At 38.1% G+C, this 19,299-nt stretch overlaps 1 long non-coding RNA gene across 2 annotated transcripts; it reads left to right on the forward strand.

Annotated features, from left to right (window-relative positions):
• The first annotated feature begins 321 nt into the window (after nt 1–321).
• LOC109496518 lies at nt 322–18,841 on the forward strand. 2 transcript variants are annotated; one of them, XR_002152569.3, is made up of 4 exons: nt 322–678; nt 790–863; nt 13,097–13,225; nt 14,893–18,841. It is a non-coding gene; the product is annotated as an uncharacterized LOC109496518 (long non-coding RNA). The 2 variants fall into 2 exon arrangements; XR_002152568.3 differs by lacking the exon at nt 13,097–13,225 and having other exon boundaries at nt 332–678.
• Nucleotides 18,842–19,299: the final 458 nt, after the last annotated feature.

A 19,299-nucleotide genomic window follows, 5' to 3' on the forward strand; every position in this document is an offset into this window, starting at 1 on the left:
TTAAACTTAGGCTCCTGGTGAGGTTGTCACTTGACCAATGTCTTAGTAAGCAGCAGGACCTGATGGGTGAATGGCCAGAGCCCCATAACCATCTCATCGTCCATGGTTGAAATGAGGCAGTACGTTCATTTTGAGCAAAAGAAACCTGGTTCAGAAATCCCTGCAGGTGGAGGTAAGGTCGTGTCTCTTAGCAGAGCGTTGGCTTAGGTAAAATGGCTCACGGAGAGTAAGACGTCAAGAAGCCGGGAATCTACTTGACTGACGCCCAGCCTCGCTTTGGGCTTCGCGTCTGCGTGTTCCAACTAATTCCCGAAGCCCTGTCAGACAGACTGGCAAAGGGCAACGACAAGTCCTCTTCTCCTGGCCAATCCTATTAAAGGGTGGGCTTGGCTCATAAACCAATCAAAGACCCCCAAGAGGGCGGTGTTTTCTTCGGCTTGGATCCCGGCCTGGGGGAGTAAAACTAAAGTGTTTCCAACTCCAGCCAATCCCAGGGAAGGCAGGGGGGCACTCCTCCAATGGGAACCCGAGAGCGGTCAGTAGCTGTGGAGGCCTGCTAACCCGCTCGTTCTCCAGCCGACTGGAGGGACGCGTTCAGTGTGTTCACTAGATCCAGCCGTCGGTCCCTCGAATCTGCTCGCGCTCGGCAGCGGCGACGCGGATGGCAGGAGGTGTCTGGTGAGACGCTGTAAAGACGGGGTTGGAGGGTCTAAAGGAAAGAGGCCGGGCTGGAGCGCAAGAGGGGTGGGGCCTGGGCGAGCTTTTACCTGGGCGGCCTCTTAACCCTAGGTCAGCAGGTTGCTGAGGATCCTGCGGGTAGCAAAGGGAGGGCGAGTGCCCCTGCAGCCCCAGACAGCAACCAGGTGAGTACCCTGCGGAGCCCATCGCCCATGCCCACTCTCCATCCCCCACCCCTGTCTCTTGGGAAACGGTTCGGTGCAGGTCTGCAGCTCACGTGATCGTCTGCGTGCGTGTCTGAAGTCTCCATCTCTCTGCCGCTCCTCTCCCTCTCCGTCTCTACCTCCATCTTACTGTGTGTCTCTATATTTCTGCCTCTTTCTCTGAGACATGCTAGACAGCCCAGACCTAGAAGGCTGAACCCTGACCTTACCAGTTAAAACTAGCCATGAGACCTTGAGCCATCTACATCACCCATATAGGCCTCAGTTTCCTCATCTGTCAAATGGGAGTCTAATAATCTCCACCTGAGACCATACATGTGCATCACTTTGCTCAGTGCCTGGCCCCTAGAGAATTCCCAATAAATTATGACTGTCGTGATTGAAAAAAAAAAAAAGATCTCTCTTGGTATTTGACTTTATTTTCTCCCTGTCTCTGACCCAACCCCCATTGATTCTTCTTTCTAAATGCTTCTTTCTCTGTTACTGTTTTTCATCTTTGTATCTGTCTCTTTCTCATCTCTAAGCAGGTTAAAGGTGCATTGCTTATAGCAATGAGTTTGGCCTGAGAGCCCTTATGAGCTTCACCTGGGGTTCTGGACTGTTCTGTGGGTAATAAATAAATAAATACATAATAAAAATAAATTAAAAAATGGAGCCGGGCCTTGACTGGCTTCTGGCTTCACTGAGGAGAGACTCCTCTTTATTTCCTCACTCTACTGTGTTAAACAGGCAGAGACCTACAGGGTCAGAAGCAGCTTAGATGAAAAAGTGAACCAGGCCCTTTAACCTTTATCATGTTGGTCACCACAAGAAGACCAGGATTCTTCTAGTTAGATCTCCACACAGCCCCAGATGCCCTCTTTTCTGTCCCCATCCTGAAATCCTTTAACCAAGCCTTCTGGAACTTGCTGTCAGTCAACAGCAAAATCTCCATTCTCATGCTGGCTTCTGAATAGTCCCTTCGTTTTCTTGCCATGCCTTAGTGATTCTCATACCTATTGGACTCAACACTCCATTTTTTATAATTTATATTTTGAAATGCCCCTTCACTATTATGAAATGAAATTCATAGATAATAGAATCTGTCTACACACATAATTCCCCCCAAACCAATGTAATGTCCTAATTGTAATATAAGGGAGAAGTAAAGGAAGAGTAATTTATGATAAAATGATACGCATTTCAGTATTTAAAGGCTGGGATATAATTTCACTGGAAGATATAATGAATGGTCTTGCATGTAATGATACTTGCACCTGGGAATGTGACACATGTGTGTTGATTGCTCAGAAACCATGGGTAGGGTGATACGCTTTTCCAAACCATTGTTCATGAATATCAAGAATTGTTATTCTTCATAAAGTTTTAAACAAAACAAAGTGCAATCCTCCCTCAATTTGTATGGTTCATTGAATTTCTGGAAAAGTCTACATATTCCATAATCTGGCCCCCATAACCTTTCAGACCTTCTCTCCTACCATTCTCCCCACTTGTTCCCTCTCTCCCACCCATACTGGCCTCCTCTATGCTACTTGAACATAGTAGGCACACTTCCACCTCAGGGGTTTGTACTGGGCCATCCCCTAGACCTAGAATGCTTTCCCCCCAAATATGTACAAGGCTCATGCCCTCACTTCCTTCAGGCCTCTTCTCAGATGTCACTTTCTCAATGAGGCTTACCTTGACCATCCTCTTTAAAGTTACAGCTCTTCCCTAGAATATACCCCATCTATTTTTTTCCCATAGTGCTCCTCACCCTCTTATATAATATATAATCTACACCTTTATTGTGTTTGTCATTTATTGTTTAAGTCTCCTACTGGATTGTAAGCTCTAGAAGGGCAGAGATTTTTGTCTTTCTCATGCCTTGATGTATCCCTATTACCTAAAACAGTGCTTAGCACATAATAGGCTCTCTTTTTTAAATTTTTTTTAAAAACATTTTTAATGTTTTATTTAGTTTTGAAGGAGAGAGAAACAGAGCATTAGCAGGGGAGGGGCAGAGAGAGAGAGAGAGAGACACAGAATCCGAAATGGGCTCCAGGCTCTGAGCTGTCAGCACAGAGCCCAACGTGGGGCTCAAACCCACGGACAGTGAGATCATGACCTGGGCCAAAGTCTGACACTTAACCAACTGAGCCACCCAGGTGCCCCAATAGGCTCTCTTAATAAATGTTTGTTGAATGAATAAATGAATGCAATGAATGGGTTTTTCACCTACGTGATCGTCTGGTGGGACATTTTAAAGTTGCATGGATATGGTATAATTCTTTGTTGTTTGGAGCTGTCTTGAGCACTGGGCACCCCTGGTCCATGCCTACTAAATGTTACTAGTGATCTCCAGTTGTTACGGTGGTGATCAAAAATGTCCCCAAACGTCCCTTGACTGTCTACCCCCTGCTTGAGTAGAAATTGGCTTTCCCCTGAGCACTCTGTTCCCCAGCGCCCCCTCATACCCCTCTTTCCAGGAGGCCTGGAGGTGAAGGTAAGTGTCCTCACTCTGATTGACCATCCCAGACACTTTCTTTCCCTCCTCCTCAAACAACTTTTTTTAGCATTAAAAAATTTTTTATTTTTACCTAACTTCAGACTTAAAAAGTTATAAAAATAGTACAAAGAATTCTCACCTATCCTTCACTCAGATTCCTTAAGTATTAATAAATTATGCAACTATAGTTCAACTATCAAAATTAGGGAATTAACATTGGTAAAATAGTATTAATGAAAGTACAGAACTTATTCAGATTGGATCAGTTTTTCCACTTATGTAATTTTTCTCTTCCAGGATCTAATTCAGGATCTTACATTTCATTTAGTTGTCATGTCCTCCTTAGGCTGAATACCTAAGAAGATATGTCTTCAGTGTTTTATGTCAGAAAGCATATGATGTCAGTTTTTCCCGATACTGGTTTTGTACACTTTGACTATTTGTTTAAGGTGGTGTCTGCCAGGTTTCTCCATTATAGTTGCTCTTTTTTCCTTTGTAATTAATAAGTGATTTGTGAGGAGATACTTTAAGATTATGTAAATATCAACCACCTTGTTTTAAATCTCAAATCATCAGACTAAACCATTACCCACCTGTCTGTGTTATAGTCAGGTATAGGCATACACTAATACCTGCTCCCATCATACCTCATTCCTAGAATTTAGCTACTATCTCACTGTCACTTTTTAGCACTACACCAGTTCTACTTCTTGGTGATTTTAATATCCTCATTGATGATCCTTCCAATATTCTTGTCTCTCACTTCCTTGATCCGTTTTCCTATAATGCTCTTGCCTTTCAATCCCACCTCAGCTACCCTCTCTGATAGTCTCACCCTTCTTATCTGTACCTATGACTGTATCACCTCCGTACTCTGTTTCAAGCATTCTGCCATCCAGCCAGTGATTCCTATCCTTCTAGTTTACTCCCTCTAGCTCTCCAGCTCCAACAACCCCTCCACACCACCAAGACTGAACGCTTTCACTACCCTTTACTTCCTCCGTGTTCCCATGCCCTTTTAATCAGCTCAGATTCCATGGTGCATCATGATAACCATAGCCTTGCATATATCGTCACTTCCTTTGCCCTCTGTGTACTTCAGCATGTCTACAGGGCAAAACTTCTGCCCTGGTTAAGTCCTACTCTCTGCTTGCTCCGCTGCACTACCCTGCGCCATTCACTCTCCTACCTTCCTCATTGACTCAGATTCCTTAAATATTAATAAATTATGCAACTATAGTTCAGTTATCAAAATTAGGGAATTAACATTGGTATAATTGGTATAAATACAAAATAGCATCTTCTTTCTCCTTAAATCTCCTGATACCTCCTCTTCCATCCTGTTCTCAAGCTTCCCACTTGCCTGAAGAATTAAAACCATCAGAAGAAAACCTGCACAGATTCCCATAACCACATCTAACCACCAAACAGCACCTGTAGTCACATACTCTGCCTTCTTCTCTGTTATTATGGATAAACTGGCCCTGCTGTCATCAGACTCTGGTTCCTCCACTCAAATACATTGTTCCAGCAATTTCCACTTCTCTACAAATCATTAGCACACAGACATTCTGTTACTGCTCCCACCTTTTTGTAGAGTGTTATTGAGATATATTTAATACAATAAAATTCACTCTTTTAAAGGGTGCTGTTTTTTTTAGTATATTCAGAGTTGTGCAACCATCACCACAATCAATTTTAGAACATTTTTATCTGCCCCCAAAAGAAGTTTCATACCCATTAGCAGACCCTCCCCATTACTCCCCTCCCCTCAGTCATAGGTAACCAGTAATCTACTTCCTGTCTCTGTTGATTTGTCTAGTCTAGACATTTTATATAAATGTGATTATACAGTATATTGGTCTTTCTGACCAGCTTCTTTCATTTAGCATAATGGTTTGGAGGTTCATCCATGTTGTTGATGTAGCATTCCTTTTCACTGCCAAATAATATTCCATTTGATGGAATAGACCACATTTTGTTTGTCCTATCTGTTTGTAAATTTTTGGACATTTAAGTCATGTTCGTGTTTGGTATTATGAATAATACTGCTCTGATCATTTGTGCACAAGTTTTTGTGTGGGTGTGTGTTTGCTTTTCCTTTGGGTAGATACCTAGGAAGTGTACTTACTTGGTCATATGGCAAATCTACGTTAACTTTTTGAGAAGCTGTTTGCAAAAGGGGCTGCTCCATTTTACATTCCAATTTCTCCATATCTTCACTGACACGTTTTACTGCCTGTCTTTTTTATTATAACAATCTTAGTCAGTATGAAGGGGTGCTTCATTGTGGTTTTGGTTTGCATTTCCCTAATAACTAATGATGTCGAACATCTTTTCATGTGTTTATTGGCTATTTGTGTATCTCCTTTGGAGAAATGTCTATTCAAATCCTTAGCCCATTTAAAGTTTGATTGTCTTACTGTTGAGCTGTAAGTGTTCTTTATATGTTCTGGATACAAGTCACTTATCAGATATGTGAATTGCAAATATTTCGTCCTATTCTGTGGGTTGTCTTTTTACTTTCTTGATGGTGTCCTTTGATGCACAAAAGTTTTTAATTTGGGGAAAGTCCAATTGATCAATTTTTTTTTCAACGTTTTTTTTTATTTATTTTTGGGACAGAGAGAGACAGAGCATGAACGAGGGAGGGGCAGAGAGAGAGGGAGACACAGAATCGGAAACAGGCTCCAGGCTCCGAGCCATCAGCCCAGAGCCTGACGCGGGGCTCGAACTCACGGACCGCGAGATCGTGACCTGGCTGAAGTCGGACGCTTAACCGACTGCGCCACCCAGGCACCCCTAATTGGTCAATTTTTTGACACTTCAGCATTTTGTGTCATATCCAAGAAAACGTTCCCTAACCTGAGGTCACAAAGATTTCTTCTGGCTTTTTCTTCCAGGAATTGTATGATTTTAGCTCTTACATTTAGGTCAATGATTCATTTTTGAGTTCATTTCTGTGTATGGTGTGAGGCAGGAGTCCAAATTACATTCTTCTGCATGTGGATGTTTAGTTGTTGTAGCACCTTTTGTTAAAAAGAGTATTTTCCCCCCTTTGAATTATCTTGGAAACCTTGTCAAAGGTCAACTGACCGTAAATCCTAAATGTAAAGGTTACTTTTCTGGATTCTTAATTCTACCTCATTGATCTGTATGTCTGTCACTATGCCAGACCACACTGTCTTGATTACTATGTCATAAGTTTTGAAATCAGGAAATGGGAGTTCTCCAACTTTGTTTTTCTTTTGCAAGACTGTTTTGACTATTCTAAGTCCCTTGCATTTCCATATGAATTTTTGGATCATCTTGTCAGTTTCTGCAGAAAAACAGCTGGGATTTTTATTGGGATTATATTGAATCTATATATCCATTTAGGAAGTATTGCCATCTAACAATATCAAGCCTTCTAATCCATGAACATAAGGTGTCTTTCCATTGAGATGTTTAGTTTTTTTCAGAAGTGTTTTGTAGTTTTTAGTGCTTGCACTTTTTTGGTTAAATTTATTGCTAGGTATTTTATTCTTTATGCTGCTATTATAAATGAGATTATTTTCCTAATTTCACTTCCAGAGTGTTCGTTACTAGTACATAGAAATACATTTGATTTTTTGTTTCTTGATCTTCTTCTATCCTGTCACATTGTTGAACTTATTAGTTCAAATGGTTTTTTAATGGATTCCCTAGGGTTTTCTATGTATAAGATCATGTCATCTGCAAATATAGGTTTACTTTTTATTTTCTAATCTGGATGCCTTTTATTTCTTTTTCTTGACTAATTGCCCCAGCTACATCTTCTAGTACAGTGTTGACTAGAAGTGATGACAACAGATGTTCTTGTCTTGTTCCTGATCTTAGGGGGAAGGTATTGAGTCTTTCTCCATTGAGTGTGATGTTAACTGTGGGGTTTATATAGATGCCCTTTATCAATTGAGGAAGTTTCCTTCTCTTCCTAGTTCTTGGAGTCTTTTGCCATGAGTGGGTATTGGATTTTGTCAGATGACTTTTCTGCATCTTTTGAGATGATCATCTGGAGTTTTTGCTTTATTCTATTTATATAGTGTATTACGTTGATTAATTTTCAAATGATAAACCAACTTTGTATTTCTGAAATAAATCCTTCTTGGTCATGTTATATAATACTTTGTATACATTGCTGAAATTGGTTTCCTAGTGTTTTGTTGAGGATTTTTACGTCTGTATTCATATGGTATATTGGTCTGTAATTTTCTTGTGATGTCATTGTCTGGTTTTGGTATCAGGGTAATACTGGCTGCACAGTGTTTCCTCCCCTATTTTTGGAAGAGTTTGTGAAGGATTAATATATGCTTTTTGTATGTCATTTGTCTTTTCTGTTCCTTTGTTTTTCAGTTCCTCTCTTCTTTTGTGTTAAGTAGGTATTTTCTACTTTAACTTTTTAATTTCCTTGTTAACCATATATTTTTAGTTAGATTGTTAATAGTTAATAGATAGTTAATAGTTGCCCTGAGGATTACAATTAACATCTTAACTGGAAACAATCTACTTTGAATTAATTCTGATTTAATTTCAATAGTAACTTTGTTCCAATATGCCTGTGTTCCCTCTTTCCTTCTTTGTAGTGTTATTATCATACAAAGTACTTCTTGCATTATAAGCCCATCAACACACTTTTATTATTATTGCTTTATAACAGTTGTCTTTTAAAACAGATAGGAGAATATGAGTTACAAACAAAAATACTTTCTTTCATAATACCTATTTCAGGTTACCATTCAGTGTCCCTTAATTTAAGGCTGAAAGTAGGGTTTTTTGTAGGATAAGTAGGCTAGCAACAAATTCTTTCAGGTTTTGTTTATCTTAACTTCTGTTTCATGTTTGAAGAGCAATTTAGCTAGATAGAGAATTCTCAGTTGACAGTCTTTTTCTGTAAATATTTTGAAGATGCCATCTTACTATATTCTGGCCTCCATGGTTTCTGATGAGAAGACAGCTGTTAATCATATTGAGAGTCCCTGATACACAGTAAGTTATTTTTCTCTTGCTGTATTCACGATTTTCTTTTAGTCTTTGCTTTCATCAGTTACACTATGATGTGTCTAGGTATGGATCTCTTTGAGTTTATTCTACTTGCATTTATTTATGTACAGATTAATGTTTTTCATCAAGTTTGCTATGTTTGGCCCCTTTCTCTTCCTCTTGCTCTTTTGGTACTCCTGTTATGCGTATGTTGATACTTTTGGTGGCATCCTGAAGGTTTGTGCAAGCTCTTTTTCTTTTTCTTCGTTCCTTTTTCTTTCTGCTTTTCAGAATGGATCATTTCTATTGACCTATCATCAGCTTCACCCTTTCTCTCTTCTGCCAACTCAGATCTGTTGTTGAACCCTTCTAAGTCAATTTTTCATTTTAGTTACTATGTTTTTCAACTCCAGGTTTTCTATGTGATTTTTTAAATGATTTCCATGTCTTTATTGGTATGCTCTATTTTGTGAGACATTGTTCTCATACTTTTCCTTAATTCTGTGGATATGCTTTCTTTTATTTCTTTGAAAATATTTATAGTAATAATTTAAAGTCTTTGCCTATTAAGTTTCAAACATGGACTCCCTCAGGGACAAATCTGTTGGCTACTTTTTTTTTGTACATGTAACATACTTTGCTGTTTCTTTGCGTATCTCATATTTTTTTTGTCAAAAACTGGGCATTTTTATTTTTTATTTTTTTAAGTTTATTTATTTATTTTTGAGAGAGGGAGAGAGAGCACACAAGCAGGGGAGGGGCAGAGAGAGAGGGAGGCACAGAATCCCAAGCAGACTCCAGGCTCAGAGCTGTCAGCACAGAGCCTGACGTGAGGCTTAAACTCACCAACTGTGAGATCATGACCTGAGCTGAAGTCAGATACTTAACCAACTGAGCTACCCAGGCGCCCCCAAAACTGGTCATTTTAAAAAAGTTTTTATTTATTTAATTGATCTCTATACCCAACATGGGGCTTGAACTCACAACCCCCAGTCAAGAGTCACATGCTCTTCTGACTGAGCCAGCCAGATGCCCCCAAAACTGGGCATTTTAGATATTCTATTCTAATAACTCTGCTATCAACCTCTTCTACCCTCAAGGTTTGTTTTTCTGGGGTGTGTGTGTGTGTGTGTGTGTGTGTGTGTGTGTGTTTGCGTATGTTTGGTAGTTGTTATTTTTCGCATTGCTGTTTATTTGTTTAGTTACTTTTCTCGACTAATTCCTTGGATTTTATATTCCTTGTACTATGTGGCCCCTGAGTTCTCTGTTAGCTTATTTTTAAAAGGTTCTTGTTTTTATTTTTAAGCCTGGATTCCTTGGACATCACACCTGGATAAATATACTTTGGTGGTCAGCCAGTGATTGGTTGGGTTTCCTTAAATGCCTTGTCTGTTTGTCTTCCACCCTTTGACAAGGGGATCTGTGTGAGAAGGCATGCCTTCAAACTAGCCAACTTACAAGCAGCCTTAGCTTTCCCATTCTGCTTGTATAGGGCCTTACAGTCAGCCAGAAGTGAGTGACTTGGGGCCTCTCCTTTTCCAGCTCTTTTTTGGGCATTTGCACAGCCTTGAATATGTGCACAGCCCTTTATATACCTGGGAATATGTCAGAGCTTTTCAAAGTTTCCAATGGTTATTCCATTCTCTGAGATTTCCTTTTAAATTCCTGGCCAAAGCAGTGAGGCCTCTCTGTTGTCTGCAATTTAGTCAACCTTTGGCTGCTATACTACTGAGCTTGAGAGGGAAGGAGGACGGGAATTAGCTACAAGTTAAAATGTCACAGAACCCTTTGTCTCACCGAGATTCAGTAGTTTTTCTTGGATAGATGATTTTTACTTCATTCTGTGTCTTTGGTTCATTGCAAGTTTTGAAATGGTTGATTTTAGTTGGTTTGCCCATATTTTTGTTCTTTCAAAGGGAAAGCTGGTTCACTAAAGCTGTTATTCTGTCATTCCGTTTCTCTCCTATTGCTCCCATCTTTAAAAAACATCTAAAACCCTATTCATCATACATCCCTATGCAACTATGACTTTCTCTATTCCCCTGAAAGCAAAACTCTTCAAAAGAGCTTTCATTCCTCACTTTATCCTATTTTTCTATTCTCTGTTCATATAAAACTATTGGATATATAATAAAAATTATATACATGAGTTATAAAGAAATAATATAATCAAAACTGAAGAAATCACAGCTCCATGCAAGAGCAACATTAAGATAGCATCTATCTCTGTGTCCTTTTCTGTTCTATTTCCCACCACCACCACCACCACCCCACCAGAAATTACCATTTCTTAAGTCTTGTGTTTAACATTCCCTTGCTTTTTTTGATATATTTTTGGGGGTGCCTGGGTGGCTCAGTTAAGCATCCAACTCTTGATCTTGGCTTAGGTCACCATCTCATAGCTTCGTGAATTTGAGCCCCACATCTGGGTCTGTGCTGACAGCACAGAGCCTGCTTGGGATTCTCTCTCTCTCTCTCTGTCTCTGCCCCCCCCCCCCCAACTCACGCTGTCTCTCTCAAAATAAATAAACATTAAAATTTTTTTGATATATTTTTTCACATTTGTGGAAATGCTTAACCAATACATTATTTATTTGCTTGTTTTTGAGTTTTGTAAAAATAGCCTCATACTATATGTAGTCTTCTGTGACTTACTTTTTTCACTCATTATTATGTTTCAAAGATTCACCTATGTTTTGCATGTAACTATCACTTGTTCATTCTCAGTGCTGCATAATATTTCATTGGGTGACCATAAAACAAATCATTCATCCATTCATCTGTTGATAGACATCTGGATTGGTCCAGCTCTTTGCTCTTATGAACAGTGCTACTATGAACATTCTTGTGTGTGTCTCCTAGTACGCATGTACACCCATCTTTCTAAGGTGTATACTTAGAAATAGAATTGCGAGTTAATGGGACATATAAACATTCAGCTTGACAGTATTATGCCAAAATGTATTCCTATCTGAAGGTTAACAATTTATATACCTTTCAGCAATTTATAAGAGATCCCATTGATCCACACCCTAATTAGTACTTGATATTGTCCCACTTTTTACTTTTTGTCATTATAGTGGATATAAAATGATATTTCGATGTGGACTTAATTAGCATTTTTCTAGTCACTAATGTGGTTGAGCATTTTTTCATGTTTATTGGCCATTCATGTTGCTTCTTTTGTGAAATGACTGTTAACATTTTTTGCCCATTTTTAAAATTGGGATTTGTATCAGTTTTACTGATTTGTAGGAGTTATTCAACTATTTGGATACTCATCATTTGCCAATTATACGTGTTGAATATCTTTTCTCAGTTTGTGGCTTTTTTTTTAACGTGTCTTTGCATGGGCAGTAATTCCTAATTTTAGTTAAACAATTCAATCTTTTGTCTCCAACCAGCACACTTTCTGTGTATCTCTCCTAACCTATGGTCGTAAAGATATTCTTTGTTTTCTTCAAATAAAAGTTTAAAAGTTTATTTTTCCTGGGGCGCCTGGGTGGCTCCGTCGGTTAAGCGTCTGACTCTTGGTTTCGGCCTAGGTTATGATCTCATGGTTTCGTGAGTTTAAGCACCGCATTGGGCTCTGTGCTGACAATACGGAGCCTGCTCGAGATTTTATTCTCTCTCTCTCCCTCTCTCTCTCTGCCCCTCCCCCACTCACACTGTCTCTGTCTCTCTCAAAATAAGTAAACAAATTTTTTTTAAAAGTTTATTTTTCCTATTTAAGTCTTTAGTCTGAATGGAATTGGTTTTTGTGTGGTAGAAGGTGACGGGGTAGGGAGTCGGTTTCATTATTTTCCACATGGATAGCCTAATGATCTGAAGTGCCACCCCTGTCATACACCAAAGTTCCATATCTGTATTGGTCTGTTTCTGGAATCTCTGTTATTGGCCAACTTTTTGTCCCTGAATTAATATGACACCACCTTAATCACTTTACACTACCTTAATAACTTTAGTTTCATGAAGAATCTTGATAATGGATACAGCAAAATCTTCCCCATCCTATTCAGGAATATCACATATTCTTGGCCCATTGTTATTTCAAACACATTTCAGAATCATCTTTTCATGTTCTACAAGAATATTAGAATTGCAATGACTCTATAGATCAGTTTGAAGGGAATTGAGTATATTTATGATGTCGAGTCTTCCTAGCTATGAACATGATATATACCCTTTCATTTTAAATAAATTCTTTAATGTTTTTTGGTATAGTTCTCTAATTTCTGCATAAGGTCTTGCATATCTTGTGTCAGACTTATTCCTTGATATTAATGGTTTTGCTTTCAAGGATATCTTGTTATTTAACATGTTTTATCTCATTTGCAGGTGTATAGAAATGAAGTTGGTTTTTATATTAATATTATAGCCATTCACCTTTCTGAACTTAAATTTTTTAAGCAAACTTTTTATTTTCGAATAATTTTACAGTTACAGAAGAGTAAAAAAAGAGATAATATGGAGAGTTCCTGTGTACTCCTCACCATGGTATATTTGTCAAAACTAAGAAAGCCATATTGGTATACTACTATTAACTGAACTTTAGACTTTATATGGATTTATCAGTTTTCCCCCTAATGTCTTTCTTCTGTTCTAGGATCCAGTTCAAAATACCATATTGAGTTTAGTTCTCTCTCTTTATTGTCCTCTGCTCTGTGACAGTTTCTCAGTCTTTCCATGTTTTTTATGCCCTTAACAGTTTTGAGGCATACTATAGAATGTCCCTCAGTTTGGATTTGTCTGAAGTTTTCCTCATAATTAGCCTGGGGTTGTTTTTGGAAGGAATACCGTAGAGTTGAAGTGCCCTTTTCATCACATTATATCAGAGGTATGTGATACCCCATGACATCACTGATGTTGACCTTAATCACTTGGTTAAGGTAGTGTTTGTCCAGTTTCTCCACTGCAAAGTTGTTATTTTTCCCCTTTTATTTTCTGTTCTTTAGAAGAATCTAGCCCACCCTTAAGGAGAGGGAGAGGATTTAAGCTCCACCTCTGGAAGGGGGTGGTAAATGATACATGTATACATGTATTTACATGTATCGTTTGGAATTCTTCTGTAAAAACTATTTATTTTTTCTTCTTTATTTACCTATCCATTCCCTCATTTATCCAGTCACCTGTTTGTATCAGTAAGAACTCATGCCTATTTATTTAATAGTTTGGTCACTGGGAGCTCCTTCAGGTTGGCTCCTGTGTCCCTTTGACATGCCTCCATCTTTTTTTGTTTGTTTGTTTTTTAGCACTGCCTTACTGGCTTTGGCACTACAAGATGTTCCCTACTCATCTGAAGATTTTCCTGCCTCATCCCTAGCATTGACCATTTCTCAAGGATCCCTTGTTTCTTTTAAGCTGTCTGTATGTTCTTTTGTGTTTTCTATGTTGACAACAATATCAGCTACCAATAATGACATTTTTGTTTTTGCCTTTCCAATCTTTATGCCTTTAATTTATTCTTCTTGTGTTACTGAGATGGACAGGACCTCCAGTACAGTGTTCAAGAGAAAAAAAACCAGTAGTGGGCATCCTTGTCTTGTTGGGTATTTTAAAGGAAACCCCACTAACTTTTTCCCTTTTAAGAATGCTATTTGCTGTAGATTTCTCCAGGTTTATCAGATTAAAGCAAGTGCCCACCTGTTTCACTATGCCAAGTTTTTATTATTGTTTTTAAATCATGAAAGGGTGTTGAATTTTTTTTTTATCAGATACGTTTTCTAGTTTTGGGGATGATTATGGGTTTTTTTGTCAGTAAAGTGATAGTGTGGTAAATGATGTTTATAGATTTTACCTTTGCATTTCTGCTATAAACACAACTTGTTCATGATCTTTTCCCTTTTATACAGTACTAGATTTAGTTAATATTTGTTTAGGATTTTTGTATCTGTGTCCATGAGTAAAATTGGTCTTTAATTTTCCTTTCTCATGCTGTCATAATTTGCTTTTTGTCTCAAGTTCTGCTGATATCATAGAATGAGTTAGCAGTCCCCCTTTGACAATGTTCTTTGACAATGCTATATGACGTGGGAATGATCTGTTTGGTAGAATCCTCTGGTAAAACTATTTTGGCCTGGTATTTTGCTTTCTATCATTGAATTAATATTAAATTTCTAAATAAAATCTTTTCGGAAATGTAAATGAGAAGCCTGAAATCTGCTTCCATGCCATGTTTATTTTATATCCGGTTTTATTCTTGAAATGGCTAAACACAAATCCTGATCAAGTCTCTTTAATGATACATTCTTCAAATTCTTAACAGTCCCCATCATCAAAAATCTTTCCTTGTACAACTAAGTGCTAAAGCATTTAAAACCAATTTTTAACTTGTTCAAAAATGTTTAACAACTGAAATGATACATAACAGCTTTTTGTTGTTGTTGTTGTTCTCCTGACAAATCTGTTGTTCAAATTTCTTGAGATAATGTGATTAGATTTCAAATCCAATTGACTTCTTTCATATTAATTATTTCAAAATAATGATGAAGCTCTTATTTTCAGAACACGCATCACTGTTAGAACCATCACCCTGCAGCTAGCTTGGACACCATTAAAAGGGCTCATCAGCTGCAAACGGATAGAAGTTTCTGTTATTCGCGAAGACACAGTTTCAGGGCTTCTACCTGGAGCTACCCACCCTCCAGAAGCCCCTGCTTGGCCTCCCTGCACCCAACCCCACACCAACCAGTCACAACTTGGGCTGTGTGTGGTGTTTCTTGGCAACTGGAACGCAGACTCCTCCAGCAGCTCCACAGGTCCCTTGTCCTCAGTGAGCAGAAGACTACAGAAGCTGGCTGCTGAAGAGGCTGTCCAAGTGAGAGAGCTCCTCCTTGGCTTTGCTTATCAGCACACTGACCACAGAGCATTAACTGAGTGCTGGATGTTATTCACTCGTGCTCCCTACCTCCAGGGACTGTAGAGGGATTTTCCAGGCCCCACTTCACAGGGGGCCGCCCTGTAAGGATCTCCCTAGGAGGCTGTCCATAGAGAGAAGTGGCCTGCCTAGGGTCTCCACTGCCTTAAGTCCTACGTGGACACCTCCAGGGCTGAGGGGCTCAATAGCTTTTCACCTACCTGTAATCAGCTGGAAAATTCTGCCTCCTATTTTGTTGTTGTTGTTGTTGTTGTTGTTGTTCTTGTGTTTGTTTTTTGGTAGGAAGAATTTTAATTGCTTCTTCAGTTCCTCCAGCCATTAGAGGGCTATTCAGGATTTTGTTTTCCTTCTTGAGTCCATTTTGATAAGTTTTCAATTTCTAGGAATCGGTCCATTTTATCTGCATTCTCAAATTTATTGGCAAAAAGTTCTCTTTTGAAAGATTCCCTGCTGTATATAATCTGTAATCATGTCTCCTTTTTCATTGCTGATATTGGTTATTTGTGCCTTCTCCCTGTTTTTCTTAATCAATCTCACCAGAGGTTTGTCTATTTTATTAGTCTTTTCGAAGAACCAGCTTTTGGCCCTGTTGCTCCTCTCTATCGTGTCTTTGTTTTCTATTTCTTTAATTTCTGCTCTCATCTTTTTTGATCTCCTTCCCTCCACATTTTTTGGATTTATTCTGTTGTTCTTTTTCTGATTTCTTATGTTGGACATGGAGTGCATTCATTTTCAGCCTTTCTTGTTTCATAACGTGTGCATTTAAGGATAGAAATTTCCTTCCAAATACTACTTTTCTATACATTCAGACATGTCGTATTTCATTATTGTTCGATTCCCAGTACTTCAGCATTTCCATCATGGTTACTTATTTGGTGAGTTATATAGAAGTGTGTTTATAAATTTCTAAAAGTATGGGGAATTTTTAATGTAATTTTTTGTTATTGAAATCTGTCTTAATTGCATTATGGTCTGAGTATGTGGTCTGTGTCATAACAACTCTTTGAAATTTATTGAGACTTGTTTTATGGTTTAGTACATGATCAATATTTTTGAATGTTTCCTATGTGCTTTATAAGATGTATGTTCTCTAATTGTTGAACACAGAGTTTTACATATGTCTATTATCAGGTTTGTTAATTGTATTATTCAAATTTTCTATATCTACACTGAGTTTTTGGTCGTGCTATGCCAGTAATTGTAAGAAGTGTGTTAATTTTCAACTATGGTGATGGATTTGTCATCTGCTTCTCCTTATAGTTCTTTTTTAAAATTTTATATTTTTTGAGGATATTTTATTAGGAATATTCAAATGAAGAATTATTATACATTCCTGGTAAATATGTAATGACCCTCTCTATTCTCGATAATGTATTTTTTGAAGTCTATCTTATCTTACATTAACACACGCTTTTCTTCTTGTTCGGATTTGTGTGGTATACAACTTTCTATCCTGTTATTTTTCAACATTGTCATGCCCTTATACTTTATATCTCTCGAAAATGGCATATAGCTGGACCCTTTAAAAAATCGAATCTGATGTTCTCTTTTAATGGACAAGTTTACTCTGTTTGCATTTTCTATGATATGTTTGGACTTGTTTGTACTTTTTTATTTCTGTTTCCTACCACTGCCTTTTCTATGCTTCTTTTATCTCTTGCCTGTTTTCTTTAGTTTTGAGATTTATTTATTTGCTTTCTTACTCAATTTTGTCTTCTACTTTTTGGGATTTACACATTCTTTTTTTACCCACTTCTTTGTGTGGTTATTCCTGAACTTTTATCATGTGTGTGTAACTTATAAGGCCTAAAGTTAAATCGCATTTTCACCTCCCTCTTGAAGAATGCAGGAACCTCACACCTGGTCCATCCTCTCTTTGCCACATGCTATTGCTTGAGTATTGTAGTTTTTTCCTTTTTCTTTTTTTTTTTTTTTTTTTTTTTTTGCTAACCTCACAAATTACACATTGTCGTATTATTTTATATAGACAGTATTTGTTTGGATTTACATGCATACATTCTTGCATCTCAGACCATGATTCTGGGATCCTTTTCTTTTATCATAAGTACAATGTTTAGATGCTCTCTTAGTACAGGTTTCGTGGTGTTAAATTCTCCCAGGTGTTGTTATATGCAAATGTCTGTAATTTATCCCCATGCTTAAAAGATGATTTGTTATAGGTATTTAGAAGTCTGCTGTCAGTCTAATTGCTATTTTTGGTAAGTGTTATTGTTTTCTTCTACTCTGGCCACTTTTAAGAAATTCTCTGTAGAGACAGAGAATCCCCCTCTGTCTCAGAGGGGGATGTACAGGGGGTTATGCAGTTTCAGTGTAACATGTTTAGGCATGTATTTCTTTTTTATTCTACTTTGGAAATGTGCTTCATGCTTTTGGATTCATGTTTTTTCATAATGTTAGAAAATTCTCAGCCATTATCTTTTAAAATATTGCCTTTCTTCCATTCTTTCTGTATTTTCTTTCTCAGAATCCAGTCAGTCATATTTTGGGCCTCATTATATCTTCCATATCTCATAATGTCTCATTGATATTTCCTATTTCCTTATCTTCCTGCACTTCATTCTGGGCAGTTTCTTCAGATTTATCTTTAAGTTTACTGATTCTCTCTTCAGCTATATCTGATCTGTTTAATCCATCTACTGAGTTTTTTTATTTCAATAGATGCATTTTTCATTTGTACAAACTGCATATATTTCACTTTCTAATCTGCCTAGTCATCCCTCATAGTCTCTTTTTGCTTGCTTATCTTTGTGGCTGCATCTGTTATTTTGAAAAACATCTTATATACATTTTTTGTTCAACCAACAAACACTGTTGGCATAAGTATGACATTGTAATTACTGTCCACATCCAAACCACATAGTGCACTCTGATTATACATCCTTTGTTGTTTTCCTAGTAATTGTCTGTTTTTTTCTTTTGCCTAATGTTATAATACCTATTACTAATTCTTTGAAATTCCTTTTAAATCCATATCAGATCATGTCTCTCTGTTCAAAGTTCTCCTGTGGCTCTCAGCTCCCTCAGAATAAAACTTGAAGCCCTCCCCATGGCCCAAAAGTCTACAAAATCTGGTCCCCATCCTCTTTCTGACCTCATATCCTATTAATCTTACAATTACTCTTTTCCAGCACCCTGGTCTCCATGTTCCTCAAACATGTCAAGTACCCTCTCCTTTCAGAGCCTTTGTATCTGCTGTTCTCAACTGCCTGGAACACTCTTCTTTCCAGATAATCTCGTGAGTTTCCCACCCACTTCCAGTGTGCTTAAATGTCACCTCCCTAGAGAAGCATTCCCTGACTAGCACGTACAAACTAGTCCTGTTCACCAGTGTTTTCTAACTCTACTTGATGTCTTATGTTTTTGTACAAAACACTGACCACCACCTCATATATTTTATATTTATTTATTGTGGTTAATGTTTCCCTCTTCTCAGTAGACTGTAAGCTCCATAAAGCAGGGCTTTGTTTTGTTCACTGTTGTATCCCCAGTGCCAAGAATAACATTGCATAGTAATATTTAGTAGACACTCAATAAATATTTATGGAATAAACTGTATTAATTAATGTGGATGATAGAGAAATGCATTGAGAACTAGGCTAGGCATGAAGGCCTTTCATGGCATGCCAAAGAGCATGGATGTCATTGTTCAGAAGGGTGAGGGCTGTGAAGAATCAGTGAAGATAGCTCCTGGGTTCTTTCGAGAAGCAAGTTCACAGTTGGTAGGGTGGTGACAAAGACCCATGTTCTCTGTGACTGGCTCTGGGCCCTGGGGCTCCTAAAAGTGGACCTGCCTCTTTTTTTATGTTTACTTATTTATTTATTTTTATTTATTAAAAAAAATTTTTTAACGTTTATTCAGTTTTGACAGACAGAGTGTGAGCAGGGGAGGGGGCAGAGAGTGGGAGACACAGAATCTGAAGCAGGATCCAGGCTCTGAGCTGTCAGTGCAGAGCCCAACATGGGGCTCAAACCCACCAACTGTGAGATCATGACCTGAGCCAAAGTCGGACACT

The sequence above is a fragment of the Felis catus genome, chromosome X (assembly GCF_018350175.1).
Source record: "Felis catus isolate Fca126 chromosome X, F.catus_Fca126_mat1.0, whole genome shotgun sequence".
NCBI classification, from domain to species: domain Eukaryota; kingdom Metazoa; phylum Chordata; class Mammalia; order Carnivora; family Felidae; genus Felis; species Felis catus.